The sequence below is a fragment of the Schistocerca americana genome, chromosome X (assembly GCF_021461395.2).
Source record: "Schistocerca americana isolate TAMUIC-IGC-003095 chromosome X, iqSchAmer2.1, whole genome shotgun sequence".
Classification (NCBI taxonomy): Eukaryota; Metazoa; Arthropoda; class Insecta; order Orthoptera; family Acrididae; genus Schistocerca; species Schistocerca americana.
The window spans coordinates 167,693,435-167,710,595 of record NC_060130.1 but is presented as its reverse complement, the minus strand read 5'-3'; the positions used below and the strand labels follow the sequence as shown (position 1 = coordinate 167,710,595).

At 41.1% G+C, this 17,161-nt stretch overlaps 1 protein-coding gene across 5 annotated transcripts in view; it reads left to right on the top strand.

Moving 5' to 3' along the window:
• Positions 1-17,161, top strand: part of LOC124555490 (transcription factor CP2) — an 897,377-nt gene that overhangs the window by 815,006 nt on the left and 65,210 nt on the right. The gene's annotated exons all lie outside the window — the stretch shown is intronic.

The window sequence follows — 17,161 nt, the reverse complement described above, 5'->3', positions numbered from 1 at the left end:
TCTTCTAATTGTTTGCTTTTATAAATTGAAACAAATTGAAAAGGAAATCATCCGAAGGGAAATTCATTGGAACGACGCATCCGAATACTGATGATTAGGTAGGAAGTTAGTGTTAATATAAATGTTGGTAAGGCAGTAGTAGACTTTAGTGGTGTGGACACATAATGAGAATGGAGGACAATGCTTACTTTGTTACCATCTGGAAGCTTGGTTTCATTACTGTGTACTTTTCACTAAGAAACGCACGACCGAGAGGAAGTACAGACAAAAGATTTTGCCGTGTCTTTTGCGAGAACATTCAATTACTTTCGGGCAACTTTCATTTGGTGGTCTTAACTGGTACTGTTGCCCACTCTCCTGGCATTTTAATATTTAATTTTCCCCTGTTTGCTTTTGCTATCTAATCGAGAATGAACTGCACAGAAGAAAACTTTTATCCATTATGGACGTTTGTGATGGATGGTATTTTTTTTAATTTTCCCGTTATAGGTTTCAAGTCGCCTTACGACTCACCATCAGATTGTACAGTTCCTAATATTCATTCACAGCATTGTGGGGGCTGTTTTGTAGAGTTACGTGATTCCACCCTGGTGCACAAATCAACTAGGAAAACATTATGGGAGTTGTTGAATGTGCCGAAATGTGTGTACTGGTGGTTAATTAACATAACTGGCAAACATAAACAGTGTTTTATAAAGTGATTTGTGCACAAGGAATAATCTTACTGAATCAAATAATTCCACACAAACACCACCACATAGCTATGAATGAATACTAAGAACTGGGCCAGCTGATTGGATAAAAACGGCAATGAAAAAATAAAAATTGTACTAACACAAAAAGCGACTACTTGTAGTAATTTCTGAAGAACTTCTGTATCTACAGAAGCTCGCGGACATAGTCCTTTCATATAGTTTGTGACTGCAGTATCGCGAGCATTAAGACCGTTACAAATTAATCTCACCAATGCTACAAGCAGTTCAGCGAGCTATCGCCACAAGTAAGAAATTAACGTTACGAACTGAATCTATTAACTACGAACGTTATGAATAGACCGCGGATTTTAGGTAAAAACCTATTTTGTTCCTGAGTTCCTATTTGCATAAAAATTTGTACTTGTGGGTTTCATGACTATTTACACTTAACAGCGTTAATTCTATAGGACCTAAAAAAGCCTATTTCGACGTTAGTGCCTATTTCGGCTTTAATATCCTAAAAAGTGCCTATCTCATCATATAAGACAGTGGCTCCAAGTTTTTCCACACTATACGACAGATGGAAAAAATATTTTCTCCCCAGCGTGCAGCAAGGAGGCTAGTTGATATGCGCTCATGCTTCGTATATGCCTAACACTTCGGTCTTTTTTTTAGTTTTGTATATCGCTGTCCCTGTTAATACCAAATACTCTTTATAGGTGTTTTATTATTCATATGTAAAAAATAGATCACGAATCTTTAGGTTAAAACCTATTTTTTTTCCTAAGCTCCAATTTGCATATAAGTTGGTAAGCGTTTCGTGACTAACTAAACTGAATACCGTTAGTTCTATTGGACCTAAAATTGCGTATTTCGACGTTGACGCCTAATTTTGCCTATTTCGGCACCAAAATTATAAAAAGTACCTATTTCGTTAATCTGACAGAGTTCTTGTGTTTTCAAAGATTAGAAGAAGGAAGTAAACTTAGGGCTTTGCGTCTCGTCGAAGGCGAAGGTCGTTAGAGACTGTTTACAATTCCTTTGCTTGCCTTACTACCAACAGCACTCGGCACGGTTGAATGGTCATCCATCCAAGTACGCGCCGAGCGCAACAGTGCTTAACTTCGGTGAGCGAATGGGAACTGGTCAAAGATTTGAGTTACACATTAGAATCGAAGGTGAGAATACTAAATGTTATATTTGAAAATATTTCGTTCGTAGGATTCTGGCCAGCTGTGTATTTTTGCAAAGAAACGGTTTCATAGGCCTTAAGCTGAGCACGGATTAAAAAATCACAATGTTAATCGTAGACGCCCTCTATAGCTAAATTACTGCCCTTCGCGCATTTTCTCGCTGCTACCTACAGATAGTCCTATCAAACTACTCTGTTTCGTGAAAGGTATTATACGTGAATTTTCCGGTTCCAAAAATAATTTGCCAGTAGTGAGATGTTTTCATCTGAAGCACCGGTAGATTCCATTCGCTTGTTCAAAAGGGGCGGCCATCTGTCAGGTGCCATATGTCCAGCAACGAGTACGGTACTTCCCCTCCCGCTTTCATGCAACGCAGTAAAAGGAAAAAAAAAAGCAAGTCATCGTTCTTTTTTTCCCAGCGAAAACAAATCAGTACATTGAATAGCGACCGACGTGTTAAGTGTTACTGACGTTCTAAGTGCAAAATAAATTCTAGTTTCTGTATGAGAATACTACGCCTTGCTGACAAGAGCTAGTTCAAAGTCTACTTATATAAGGCAGTGGCTGCAAGATTTTCCGCATTATACAACAAATGGGAAAATTATTTTCTGCCAAGCATGCAACTAGGAGGTTAGCTGATGTTTTTCTGAGACTTCTTATTTTCCTGTCACTTAGGATTCTTTTTTACCGCTATCCTTTAGTAATACGAAATACTCTTTATATGCGATTCTAAATTGCATTTCCCTTTTCTCTCGTATTAGGTTTCGAGCGTTAAGAAATCTCACTTAACTCAGCATGCAGATGGAATCGCACATAAAGCTAATGTTGAACGAAAGTCAAAATCGAAGCAAACTCTTTTAAGCAATAACTCTGGTGAATCCTCCGAAGAAAAACAAGTTCTGCAGTGCTTTGTGTCATGCACTTGTGGCAGCAAACATCCCCTTTCGGAAACTAGAAAACCCTATTTTCAGAGGTTTTCTTGAGAAGTACTGCCATCAGTCTATTCCTGCAGAGTCAACTTTACGTAAGAATTATGTGGATTCAGCTTACAATGCTGCATTGCACAGAATCGGAGAAGATGTTGGATAATCTTGTATATGGATTTCTGTGGATGAACTACTGACAGTCTTGGCCGTTACATTGCAAACCTGATTATTGGCAAGCTAGATCCAGATGCTCCATCCAGGGCTCATTTGATTACTCAAAACAGCTTGCAAAAACTAACCAACAAACAATAGCACAGTTTGTGAACAATGGGCTTAAGGTGCCATACCCAAACGGAGTGGATGAGAATAAGGTGCATCTGGCCGTCAATGATGCTGCTGCATATATGATAGAAGCGTTTCAACTATTAAAAGTATTCTACCCATTGATGCTGCACGTAACTTGTGTAGTGCATGGGATCAACCGCATAGCAGAGCAAGTAAGGCTACAATTCCCTAAAGTAATATCTATGGTGAAGAAAATTTTTGTTAATCCACCATCAAAAATACAGGCATTCAAAGAACAGCTTCCAGATGTCCAATTGCCGCCAGAGCCTGTTGTCACCCGCTGGGGCACATGGCTGATAGCAGCAGAATACTATAGTACGCATCTCTCAACTGTCCAGAAGGCGGTTGAAAATATACCGGAGGGGCAATGGAGTTACTCAAAGATTCTTCTTTAATACGGGACTTATCTCTCGTTATGGCCCACTACACATTTATGGCAAGAATAATTTCACAATTGGAAGGCTCAGGGTGACCTACCTATGACAATATTTCTTTGCTTGAAGAAGTCAAAATGAAAACTAATGAAGCGCCAGGTGAAGTAGGGGAAAAAGTACGGGCAAAAATGCAAACGGTTTTGCAGAAGAACACTGGCCTGAAGGAGTTGTGTGCAGCTGCCGACATACTTAGTGGAAAATCCAGCACTCCTGACTGCAGCATTCCTGTCCAACACGTGCCGAAAATGAAGTACATCCCTGTCACATCTGTTGATGTAGAACGTTCTTTTTCAGCGTATAAATAGATTCTGACTGTCAAGCGCCACAGTTTTTCACTAGAAAACCTAGAAAAGATTTTGGTTATTTATTGTGAAGCCAACTATGGTCAGAATGTGTGAAACAACGAATTTATTAATTAAACCATTGCCACATCTTTTTTACGGAGATATTTATCTTGCAGGAACTCAAAAAATTTGGAGTTATGTTCAACATTAATGTTGTAGATTGCTGTGCTCTGTAACGGTGTAAATATTCATTCTCCTTGTTTTAATGACTAAAAAGATGTTCATACTGTGTGTTCATACTGTGAACACTGTGTATTTTAATTTATTTTTATTTTCTCTGCATCATTTTTATTAGAGCCTATATCAGGTTTTATATAGCCTAAATGAACTACTGAAAGAGCCTATTTTAGGTGCCTAAAACACACTTTTTTACGACCTAAAAATCCGTGGTCTAGTTATGAAATACAAAAATAAGTTGCCAATAATTCTGTATGCAGATAATGGATAAACTCAATAGAAATTTCATACCGCATATTTTCATCTTAAGTAGAAAAAAGGGAAAAGAAAAACAAGCCAACTAATCTGTCTAAATAATGATCTTAAAAAAGCGGTACTCACACGATTACAGTTGTAAAATGGCGACCTCTGTCTTCCCAGTTTGCTTCTTGCAGTCACAGTGCAGCGTTGCCTTGACGTGAAGAAGCAGGTCGCTGGATTTAGGGGTCCCATCTGCTGTACTTGAATGCCATCTAAATATTCCCCAACGTGCCAAAGTACCGTGTGACACGAGTATGGTTGTTGCCTGGAGACATTCGCTGTGGAAATGGAATACTGTTGCATAGTTACACCTCATTTACACGCGGACATTAACATAAAGATGTCATTGTCTGTCTTTTACACTTAGTCCTTACAAAATTTGTGCTGGTGGAATGCCTTAAAACTTGAAAATCTGTTACTTACGTGTTACCGACTCGTAGACAGCAAGGAAAAAACTCAAACATTTGCATGACAATATGCGAGATCGGAAACAATGAAGAGCCACGCTGACTGTCTACATAAGCAATAGTTTACATGTCATCCATCGGCGAGAATTTCAGCTACTGTATTACTACCTCTCCCGGTGACAACGCGAACCAGACTGCGCAAAGTGGATAAATGTACGAGCCACCTAGCGCGGCTGAACGCAAACCCGGTGCGTACCGGATAGTATGGACTGGTCCAGAAGGCGAAGCCGGACGCTCGCAGTCTATACGAGGGCGAATTGAAAAGTTCACGGTCTGTCACAGAGATGGCGTTGAAATCAACAGAGCTTTGCTTATTTTCTGTTGGTGCATGTTACTGAATAATACTAAAGTCAGGTGTCTACTTGATCAGATCAATACTTTAGTTCACGCGACTTTTAAAACGTTGTCCTGTGGTGTGTTCGATGGTTTATCGTCAGCGGAAGTCAATCCTAGCTTGGTGAAGGTCTGTGAAAGGTTTGCCCGTTATTCTCAGTGAAATCTCGCTATTTTCATATATTTACGTAGCTCAGTGGTACGCTGCAGTATGTTTTAACTTAGAAGAGTGTGCAAGCTTGGGTGTTTCTGTAAACCTGAGACTCCATGACATAGTTGAGTTTTCTTTCGCCCAGATAGTTCTCTCTTGGAGCATAGCAGTGCTTTCGCTTGAAAACATGGATTGCTTAGTGAGATAGAATAATAGAATGGCCTTTTTTTGTCTCAAAACTGTAACCGGTGGGACGACAGGTCAAGAAGAAATTAGGAACAACGAAAATACACCTAATGGTGCATTAGTAAGGCTCTGAGCACTATGGGACTTAACTGCTGAGGTCATTAGTCCCCTAGAACTTAGAACTACTTAAACCGAACTAACCTAAGGACATCACACACATCCATGCCCGAGTCAGGATTCGAACCTGCGACCGTAGCGGTCACGCGGCTCCAAACTGACGCGCTTAGAACCGCACGGCCACACCGGCCGGCGGTGCATTAGTAAGGAAACACTGTTAAATAGAGCACACTTTCGTTGTAAGGCTTCCTTATCAACTGCATACTAATTGAAGCGTCAACCCTACTCCTTGGTGAGGGTGTCATTTTCAGTATGGAATAGTTTTCTTTTTTAATTATCGTCCCAAAACCGGTTGAAAGTCTACCGCATCTTCAGACGAATCTACTTAACCAACGGTGGCAGTTATTTTTTTGCATGTCATATATTACATGGTTTATGCCCTTTCCTATTATGAAACCGCATAGCAGCAGTCATCATTGGATGAATTGCAGTTAATAATTTCAGTGTCTTAAATCATTAGCATGCATGTTCTGACTGTAAGCTACAGCACAGTAAATTCGATCTCAAGTACGAAACCACGAAATTTTAATTATTTTATGACATTCAGATTTCGATAAAACTACCTACGTTGTAATTTTTCGTTTTCATAATAGGAAAGGGCATAAACTAAGTGAATTTGATATACAGACAAACTGCAATCATAGGTTAAGCAGATTCATACGGATATCGGCCGGACTGGCTTGAGACAGATTATAGATCGATAAATAAAAATCAGGACGTGACTGATACGGTTTTATGAACACATTACTCATTGAAGCATCAATGAAATATCAAATGCGAAATCGAATTACTGAGTGGGACTAACTGTAGCAGCCAAAGAATTAATGAAGTTTGGAATGACAACTTAAAAGGATGGCAAGTTGCACTGCTAGCAGTAACATGGCGAAATGTAAAAAAAAAAAAAAAAAAAAAAAAAAAAAAAAAAAAAAAAAATACGGTTAAAGGTGCGATGCAGTTGTTAATATGAATAGCTAATAACGGCATGACGATAAAGATTAATTAACTTAGTAGCCTAAAGGATGTGAAGTGTGTACCTTGATTCTTTCATTGACGTATCGGAACTAACAGTCCCAATATCAGCTCTGAGGAAGCTATTGAGATGACCAACCAATTCCACAAGTACAGGAACTGTTGGAATTTAACCATGTATTCTGGCTCTGTTAAGTGAGAAGACTGTCCTTTTAGTGAGTGACCTGTGTGTGTGTGTGTGTGTGTGTGTGTGTGTGTGTGTGTGTGTGTGTGTGTTTGTTAGTCAGGAAGAACCCTTGAGACAGATTCTGAGACCTTTAATATAAAATGTTGCCTGATTCAAGTACCTGTTTACACTCTGGTGTTTTCTCTTAATTTCTCTACTAAGATGTTAAAAGTGTAATATCTCAATAGATAACGCATCAGTAGCCCGAGATAACAGTAATCTGATCAGTGTTGACTTTGCTGTGAATGGATGTCACAACGGTAATCAGTCAAACCAAATAAATGGATGCACACAAAACTTCAACAGTACCTTAAAAGGGATTGTCCGCAGCTCGTGGTCTCGCGGTAGCGTTCTTGCTTCCCGAGAGCGGGGTCAGGGATTTTCACCTACCCCGAGATGACTAGGTGTCGTCGTATTGTCTTAATCATTATTATTCATCCCCACTACGGTCGGAGGAAGGCAACGGCAAACCACTTCCATTAGGACCTTGCCTAGTACAGCGGTGGGGGTCTCCCGCATCGTTCCCCAACGCTCTCTCAAGAAGCATGAGGCTACATCATCATTGTAAAAGGGATTGAAACTAATTAATTGTACTGCAATGTTCGCTATAATTAATTTCATCCTGATATGAATTACGATTATAAAGTAAATGTACTATGCATAAGTTTGTCTGCATCCGAAAATGATTTTCGTGAGAAAGTAATTAAACATCACGTTAGAAAATCGATTAAGGAATTATGGATTATTGGAAACTTTGAAACAGCATGTAAAATTAAATGCAAAATGTGGAATATTAGCAGTGTACCAGTAGTGATGTAATATTGTTAAATACATTTTGTGACTTGAAGAGGTTGGCATAGGAGAGGAATTAGTGGCACGTCTCATCAAACCCGTCAGAAGAGTGATTATAAAAAAAACTGGGAGAGTCATTAAAGCTTTGAATATTTTGATTCAAATTAATATCTGAAATAATAGAGAGATACAGAACTAGGCATGTGAGAAGTAGGGAAATAAGTTATCGAACAAGCGAATTGGTTGGTAAAGAAGAAGACGCGATTATAAGGGGCAAGGTAAAGTAAGAGAAATGTTCCAAGTAGTTAGAAAGAAATAGCACATCAACTAAACTCCGTCCGAACAGGCCATGAAGACCCAACGGCACCGACCGGCCGCCGTGTCATCCTCAGCCCACAGGTATCACTGGACGCTGATATGGAGGGGCATGTGGTAGGCACACCGCTCTCCCGGCCATTGTCAGTTTTCGTGACCGGAGCCGCTACTTCTCAGTCAAGTAGTTCCTCAGTTTGCCTCACAAGGGCTGAGTGCACCCCACTTGCCAACAGCACTGGACAGACTGGATGGTCACCCATCCAAGTGCTAGCCCAGCCCGACAGCGCTTAACTTAGGTGATCTGACGAGGTCCGGTGCTACCACTGCGGCAAGGCCGTTGCCACTGAAGCACATACCTAAATTTAAATTGAGAGTAAATAGTCCCCACGGCAGATTCACAGCGTAAAGCGAAGTGCGCTAGCATGCGGGACGGTTGTTAGGCAGTTTTCCACGCTCGCTTAGACAGATGAGCTGGTCTCTCACTCCCTCCCGTGCTGCTATTGCCTCAGCGATTTTCCAGTGGTCAAAACAGACTCCTAAAGAAGCCTTCGCCGCTGCCATGGAATCATGGCGTCAGTGTTGTGAAAAATGTGTACGTCTGCAGGGTGATTACGTCGAGAAGTAACGCCAGTTTCATCGATTTCGGGTGAGTAGTTAATTAGAAAAAAAATCGGAGGCCTTAGAACTTGAATGCACCTCGTTTAATGAAAGTTTATTCTGCGCAACTACTCTATTATCAGCCGAAAGGTAGTGGCTTTCGAATGGGAACCGGAAAACACCTGTGGTGTGTCATACAAGGCATTAATGACAGTACATGTGTCATATGATAGGAATCTCTTATCGACGCACCTAATTTGTACGCCTGGGGAGTGAGTGACATATGCCTCCTTGCCCGATTTAGGTGTTCGTATGAACGTGAATATTCCCAAAGAAATGAAAACGTAATAGTTCGTCACATAAGCTGCAACAAATGAACGCAACAGTTTCACAATCACACATTTTCTCTGTGCTCTGTCAAAACATATGTTTTTGACGTTTTTGACATTTGTATTCCTTTATTGCAACATAGTTCACGCCCGTTTATTTGTTGTTTTCATTTCTGTGAGACGTCTGTGTGGTACCTCGCCTGCTCTCGCTATTCATCACATTTATTGTGACGGTATGTGTTCTTACCACATGACTCATATTCTGTAACAAGTATATAATGTGACAACCGCGTAGACAACCCACAAATATTTAACTACAAATGGTGACAGAGTGACTGACACAAATACTCGTCCTGTCACAACGATATTGCTTTTATATCTGTTCCTTCATGAGAAAGGCGCGACAAGTTTATTGTCGATCCCAAGTCCTTTCCCGATCCACAAGTGCTGCTGTTCAGTCTCTGATGGTCTTATCTCCCTCTGAATAATCTTAGCAATTCACAGTTTTGGTGTCAGTGAAACCTCACAACTGGCTCACTATCCAAACGATTACTAGGAAGGGTGCAAAGATTTGGCGAAACAAAATAGTCTGAGAAATCTCAAGAGAAAAGCTGTCTTTTCTTGGTGGATCACCATCACTTACAGACCACCTTAACAAAGCATAGAATTTCTGTTGTACCGGTTCAATGTAAATGTGACCATAAATCGAGTATCTAATTAGTATGTATACAATTTGGTGCTCGCGAAACAAGTGCACTCGCGGGAGAAACAGTAAAGATATTTTGAACAAAGTGCATCGTGTCTGTTGGTCTTTTACAGTATTTGCTTTGGTGCGAAGTTGTCATCCCTTTGTGGGGAGAGGAGGAGAAGCAATCCTCGGCATTTTATAATTTAACCGAAGTGTGGAAGCCTGTGGAGATTTTTACCGATTCTTTCTCGTGTTGTTCATAGTGTAGCTGCAACAAATATGCTTGTTGACCTTTCACACGTAAAACAGTACATGTCTTGTGAAGGACTTGCTTTTGTTGTGACTGTTTTGAAAGCCTGCGCGTACCCCAGCACGAATGCTGAGAAGTTGATTACTTGCATGAAGTCGGCCGCTGTCTACATTGAGCTCCAGGTGGCGCCGTTTTGAGACGCAGGACTCGCGTACGGAAGAACCGGAGCCATATTCCGGCCCAGTAATGCTAGTGTGTATTTCCCTCAGTTTCTGTAAATTACTCAAGCGAGTGCATAGACATTTGTTTGAAAGAGGTCATCTATTGTGTCTACGGCCTTGGACGATTAGTATCCTGAATTTGTAGCAAATCATAATTTAAAGAAATAAAAGAATTTCCTATCTTCCAGACAAGAAAATTCGCAGCGACTTCTTTGTTTTGTTACAGAAGTAACATGAAACTGAACAAATATGATTTCTAAGAGAAATTTCTAGAGGCATTCCTTGAGAGTAGGAATTGATGATTGTACCGTATAAACTTCGTACTGACTTGCATTCCATTGCAGTCATGTACCTCTGTTCTGTTACATAAGTACAAAAAGTTTTTGACACCCTGAAAATGTTAGTGGTCAGTCGAGTGGTTTTGTAATTAATGAGAAACTATTTGATAAAGAATGTTGTGCAACCATTGGAAAGTATGTGTCAGAGGCCGAACATAGGCTACAGCATGTAATTTTTTCGTTTTTCCTTTTCCTTTTTTTAACAAGAAGAATAGCTGGCTTTTGTTATCAGTTCCGTTAGGCCTACATCGCGACAAAGGAAAGGGGACTTGTAGACTGATCCTTTCTTAAGAGTTGCTTACAAAACAGTACAATATACACAACTCTTATTGACATAGAGAAAGAGTGCTACTAAGTACACCTGTTTTGGGTTTTTTCCTTGCATCTGTTACGTAACTGAATCTTGTACCGAGACTGGACATGAATCTTGCTCCCTCCAGGCAAGGATAGGCTTTGATACTGTTTTAAAGGTAATGAACCTACACAACGGAAGCTATTTAGTAGCAACGAGCTGTGAGGTTATAAACGACGAGGATCACCGTTGTTGCTTTTGAAAGAAGACTCCAGCCTTTGAATGAAACAGGTTTTTTGTCACTGGGGCCTTATCTACCAGATGTCTGAGAAGACTGAATATTATTTATCAAGAGAAACTAAGAAGTAGCGCAGACTGGAGTCAGAGGGACAAAGCGGCTTTGAAACCACAAGGAGAACCCAAGATTAGAAATTAAACATCCAGTCAACATCAAAGTCAATAAAGACGAAACACTAGATCAGTGTGGGGAAGAAACGGTTGTGGGCTGTTTGAAGTGAGGGAAAATGATCGTGCTTTAACGCCCCGCCGACGACGATGTTAAGAAAATTGACCATGTCGTTTACAACGGAACCACACCGCTATTTACCTTAAGCGATATAGATAAAACACGGAAAACTTAAATCTGGATGGGCGGACGGCCATTTGAGCCCAACTACTCCAGAATGCGAGCTGTGTTTCTTAACCACAGTGCCACTTCGGCTCATTCTGGGTTTTTTGAAGGAATTTCTTGAAGTTGGCTCAAAGTGATTAAGAGAAACAGCAGAAAAATGAGAATCAGGACGGTCGGATGGAGATTTGAGCTGTGCTTCTCCCTAAGACACGATCAGTGTCTTAACATGTTAAATCCAGTCATTCCAAAGGATTTAAATATGCTTAATCTCATGTTAGTAAATTGTCGAAGTGTCTGTAGCATAATGTCGTTGTGGCTTCTATGTCAGTGAAAGTTGCAAAAAAAAAAAAAAAAAAAAAAAAAAAAAAAAAAACAGCATAGAGTTTTCTTGTTTGGGAAAGCAAATAAAAGTGTCATTAATGAATATCTTCATAGTCAGCTCCAAACATTCACCGCGGGACACAAAGATATTGAGTATCTTTGGTCGGAATTTAAAGGTATTGTCTACCATGTGCTAGACAAGTATGTGCCTAGCAAAAGTATAGTGGAGGGAAAGGATCCACTTTGGTAAAACAAACATATTAGGAAGTTGCTGAGAAAGCAGAGAATTTTGCACAGCCGTTTTAAACGTAGTCACTGCCCCGGTGACAAACAGAAATTATGCGAAATGAAAGCAGCTGTCAGAAGGACAATGAGGGATTATTTTAGCGAATTTGAAAGCAATATTTTATCTGCAGATTCTAAAAGCAACCCCAAAAAATTTTGGTCGTACGTAAAATCTATGAACGCTACAAATAATTCAATACCTTCTCTTGCTGTCCGCAGCTCGTGGTCGTGCGGTAGCGTTCTCGTTTCCACGCCCGGGTTCCCGGGTTCGATTCCCGGCGGGGTCAGGGATTTTCTCTGCCTCGTGATGACTGGGTGTTGTGTGAAGTCCTTAGGTTAGTTAGGTTTAAGTAGTTCTAAGTTCTAGGGGACTGATGACCATAGATGTTAAGTCCCATAGTGCTCAGAGCCAGCCACCTTCTCTTGCTGAGAGTACGGGTAACGTAACTGATGATGATAAACATAAGGCCGAAATTCTAAACCTAGCCTTCAAAAACTCGTTTACGGTAGAGGAATGCAGCACAATTCCCCCTTTCATTTATCGAACAAACGCACTGACGGCTGACATAGTGTTTAGTGTATCTGGGATTGTAAAACAGTTAAGATCCTTAGACGCCAGGAAGGCATCTGGCCCAGATTTTATGTTGACTATGCTACAAATATAGCACCATTCTTATGCATCATCTAACAGAGTTCATTGGAACAGCCGAAAGTTCCTCGGGACTGGAAGAAGGCCCAGGTCATAGCAATCTATACAAAGGGTAGAAAATCGGATTCACATAATTACCGGCAAATTTCACTGACATCGATTTGTTGTAGAATCATGGAACATATTTTGTGTTCAGACATAATGACCTTTCTAGACTATGAGAAGCTCATCTGCAGAAACCAGCACGGTTTTAGGAAACAGATGTCATGCGAGACACAGCTGGCCCTCTTTGTGCATGATATACAACAGGCTCTAGATACCGGCTTCCAGGTTGATGCCATATTTCTCGACTTTCGAAAGGCGGTCGACTCAGTTCCGCACTGTCGCTTGCTACAAAAAGTGCGCGCTTACGGTCTATCCGATGACATATGCGATTGGATAGATAGTTTTCTAACAGACAGGAAGCAGTCTGTCGTTCTGACCGGGGTGACTTCAACAGGAACAAGCGTAACTTCAGGTGTGCCCCAGGGCAGCGTAATAGGTCCTCTGATTTTTACGATTTACATAAACAATCTGGTTGATGGTACTGACAGCGGCCTTATGATGCTGTAGTCTACAGGAAAGTAGTATCACACGAAAGTTGTGAACAAATCAATGAGGATTTGCAGAAAATAAATGCGTGGTGTTATGACTGGCAGTTATCTCTCAATATTAGCAAGTGTAACCTACTGCGTATAACAAGGCGAAAATCCCTGTTAACGTACGAGTACAAAATAAATGCCCAGTCCTTGGAAGCGGTAACGTCCGTCAAGGATCAGGGTGTTACTATTCGTAATGATCTCAAATGGAATGATCAGATTACACAAGTAACGGGTAAGGCGAACTCTAGACTGTGTTTTATTGCTAGAATCCTGAAGCTATGCAGTCCTTCGACAAAGGAAATATCTGACAAGACGTTAGTTCGTCCAGTCTTGGAGTATTGTTCGTCTGTTTGGGACCCTTACCAGTTGGGTCTGATTCAAAAGATTGAGAAGGTCCAAAGAAGAGCGGCAAGATTCGTGACTGGTACATTTGGACATAGCGAGAGCGTTACAAATCTCATAGAAAGTTTGAAGTGGGACACACTTGCATAGACGGCGCGCTAAACAGAAGGGGCTGCTCACCAAAATCCTGAAATCCGATCTTGACCGAGGATGTAGACCATATATTATCACCACCAACTTTCAAATCGCGCAATGATCACCATTCAAAGATAAGGGAAATAAGAGCTCGTACTGAGGCGATCAGACAGTCGTTTTTCCCTCTGCGATCCGCGAGTGGAACAGAAGGGAGGGGGGGGGGGGGGGGGGGGGGGAATATGACGTTGGCGCGAATTGTGCCCTCCGCCACACACCGCTTGGCTGCTAGCGGAGTATATATGTAGATGTAGGTCGTCAAATATTGGATGTCTAGAAAACCTGCTTTCTCGAATAGCTAAACCAAATTCAAGTAACTCGTGTTAATGAGTTTTATTACAAAAAAGGAAAAGTTTACAATACTTAACTTTGACTATTACACAGAAGTGTCGCAAGCAAAGAGCGACATACGAAATAATCAAGTTTCTTCAGTATAGACAATGCTACGAAGCTACTGTAGAACTGGGCCGCGGCCATTTTGGCGCTTCGTTTATCCTCTTCGCATAGGGGCCGCTGCTGACGCATTGTCGTCCTGGAGAGAGGTCGGTCAGCGTGCGATTGGCTGATGCCTTCTCTTCTATATCGTTTCCGAATGGCGTGCCGGCGCTTGACTTTACGCTGTAACATAACCAATGTGTCATCTCCCCCTATGAATCTACAACAGTAACTTTTACGCTCTTAAACCACTTCCTTACTGCTGTACGGCTCCAAGAATATTCTGTGCAATATTTATCAGAATTTGACTGGGTAGTTGGTTGAGAGTCAGCTGTATTTGACTAGTTTCGTTGTACTATTACGATTTACTGTTACCTCTGGCAGCGTTTATGGCTGAGGGTCTTCCTCCATTGCGTTTCGTCTTACAATAAGTCGGTGAAGAAATGCTTTCCTGTCTCATGACTACCGTGGCAGAACGTGATATCCTCGCCCGCCTGCTTCAGTTTTGTGAATGTTTCGTTGCATTACCTTGAAGTGACACAGGATGTCATTACATAACGTTGCTCAATTGTTCGTTGTTTCGTTTTCGTGGTACGGGGGGAGCATACAAGTCTTACATAACCTATTAACTTCATTTCAAACTGCAACTGAGGTTACAATAGACTCACTTGTGCACAATCTATTATTCTTTGCGTGTTGATAAAACAGAAAAAAAAACCCTGATGAAACTGAGTGTATGACGCTTTGCGTGCAACAGTAGACAAGTGTTCCATATTTAGCCATTCGTTGCTATATCAACAAAAATAGGTCGTCCTGTAAAGAAATTTGCAACGAACAGTCCTGCTTCTTAGTTGTGCGACCATTTTCGTAGCATGAGAAATCTTGGAATTCATTATTGCACTCTGATACCGTTTTACTTCAAGAAATTAGCATTACAGAATTAGAACAACTGTGCCGAGTGAGGTGGTAAAACACTCGACCCGTTTTCGGGTGGAGGACGGTTCAGATCACCTGCATGTAGGATTTTCATAATTTCTCTCAATCGCCTAAAACAAATGGCGGTATGGTTCCTTTGAAAGGGCACGAGCGATTTCCTTCCCTAGCCCGAGCTTGTATTCCGTCTTTATTGTTTTTATCTGTTTATGCATCAGGCATGAAATACACACAAATCAGAACAAAAATATCTAAATCTCGGAATGATTTTTAATCTTCCTGTAATACAGCTTCTCATGACATAAAATCCGAGATAGTTCACCTTATCGGTACATATTGGTTTGTTAACTTGATGCCACGTTGAGAACAGAATTCTGTTCCTTTGCTGGTATTGCTTCGTCAGGGGTAACTGCATTGAAATACCAAAAGACGACTTTAATGTGGTCTCCAAGAACTTCTTTCTGAAATGTCGAAACATAGCGTAGCAGAGAAAATATTATCGGCTTCCAAACATTAGTACGTCGTAACGCCTGTGAACATTACGCTGATGAACTCGCTGTTAAGAGCCCTATACATACTACAACCACCACCACCACCACCACCACCACAACGCCTGTGAACAGCGTCAAGTTTGCCTCCCTCCCACCAGTCTGTTACTAACGAGAGTATACAAACAGTTTATAGGTGGAGATAGTATGTTGCCGGCACAGATAATTTTTGTGAGTACTTTTCGTAACGGGCTTTGAAACTGCTCTGAAAATCACGTAGTGCAAATCTTGTCTAGTTTTGATTACTTTGTGCGAATTCCAGCTTTTACATTTAACGAAAGTTTTACGTGCTAAATAAAGAAATATGTACACTCTGTAGTTAAGCATAGAACCAGCGTTGTGTCCAATCAGTGGGAACAAAATAGGTTGGTAATTTGTTGAGGTTAATCGATTGATTGTAACAGTTTCGAATTTAGTTGTGATGCAAACTGGTATGGGCGTCTACGGAAGCTTTTACTGAAGAAGGTTAGTTTGCAACACCCCGCCGACGTTGTGTTGAGCGGAGACTGAATGTCAGATCACTTTGATCAAGGATGGTGAAGGAAACTGACTGTGGCCTAATTTATGGAACCACCTAGATATTCGCCGGAAGTGTTTCCGGAAAAGAATTGCCAACTTAAATCTAGATAGTCAACTCCAATTTGATCCCCTCTCATCCGATTCAAAATGGTTCAAATGGCTCTGAGCACTATGGGACTTAACATCTATGGTCATCAGTCCCCTAGAACTCAGAACTACTTAAACCTAACTAACCTAAGGACATCACACACATCCATGCCCGAGGCAGGATTCGAACCTGCGACCGTAGCGGTCACGCGGTTCCAGACTGAAGCGCCTAGAACAGCACGGCCATCTCGTCCGGAATACGAGTGTTGTCTTAATGTCACTTAGTGTGAATGTTAGTTACTGTCTAGTAAACATTCCATACACTAAAGCAGCATTGTGAAATTATTCGTCCTAGATCAATGGAAGCAACAACATTCTTAGGGCCGGCCGTTGTGGCCGAGCGGTTCTAGGCGCTTTAGTCTGGAACCGCGCGACCGCTGCGGTCGCAGGTTCGAATCCTGCCTCGGGCATGGATGTGTGTGATGTCCTTAGGTTAGTTAGGTTCAAGTAGTTCTAAGTTCTAGTGGACTGATGACCTAAGATGTTAAGTCACATAGTGCTCAGAGCCATATGAACCATTTGAACATTCTTAGACAAGCTGCTTAATCGAAGCGTGCTGATTACTTCATTGGGAGCTACCACGTACTTAGGTTTTCGTACAACATAGTTTTTACTATGATTTTTACATTTAGAGCATTTTCTCCAAGCAAGAATGGTATTAGTATGATACTTGGTGTTTGTGCGAGTTTCTTGCGGAAAAAATTAATTACACCTCTTGTTAACCGTAGGATATCTTATCCACTAACTGATCAGTGTAAACAAGAAACAAAGTT